Here is a 1,002-nt window from a genome sequence, read left to right on the forward strand (position 1 = left end):
GGGGTTGTTAAATTCTATTTGTTTTACGTAAGAAATAGTATTCGTCTGAAATACTTCATTAGACCAACTTTTACCATTACTTTTTTATGTTTGTTTTGTTTTTTCTAGTTTCCTATGTGTATACATAGTACTCAAGAAAACCCATCTACGTATTATTTATTAGAACTATAGTGATTTGATTATCTCAAAAGGGATTTTCAAATTACTTCCTTCCCCTATCTAGTATTAGTGATCACATTTTTTATATAGAACTATATTAAGAAATGATAAGTAAAAGGTATTCTTTATTATTTGTTCCTTAACATTCTTCAATAAATTAGACTTCATTTAAGAATAACATTTACCTATCTTATTTACGTTAATATAAGAAAAAATGATTAATTTTTATCTTGATTTTGTAAATTAAAAATTATTAGGACGAATATTTTTCGTAAAGCTAACAAATAATATAAGATCAAAAGAGTAATAATACTTTCTAAAAGTATCTAAATGCGTTATCATGACATCAAATTTAATTTTATTCAATTTCGTACCCCCTTCATCCTAAAATAAGTGCTTTTTAGTTTATTTCAAGTAACTTTTGAAATAATAATCAATAATAATGAACCTCGAGGTCATTTTTCTATTTTTGTATGCTTTTAATGTTTTTCTCTTTTCCGTAGCTTCTTTAAAGCTTTTGTAGGGTGATGGATTGGATGACACGCTTACCGGAGTATTTTTAGTTTATTTCAAGTACATTTAGAAATAATAATCAATATTAATGAACCTCTAGGTCATTTTTCTATTATGTATGCTTTTAATGTTTTTCTCTTTTCCGTAGCTTCTTTAAAGCTTTTTGTAGGGTGATAGATTGGATGGCATGCTTCCCGAGGTGATCGGGTAATTTTGACTTCTTTTTTCCATTTCGGACACTTTTGGCATGAAAGAGTTGACTTAAGTCAAAAGGTAGGGTCATTTTGGTTTGATGAGATTGTTCGTTCACGTTTTGAATAATTTCATTTT

This window comes from Solanum tuberosum, unplaced genomic scaffold (genome assembly GCF_000226075.1).
Source record: "Solanum tuberosum cultivar DM 1-3 516 R44 unplaced genomic scaffold, SolTub_3.0 scf00190, whole genome shotgun sequence".
NCBI lineage: Eukaryota > Viridiplantae > Streptophyta > Magnoliopsida > Solanales > Solanaceae > Solanum > Solanum tuberosum.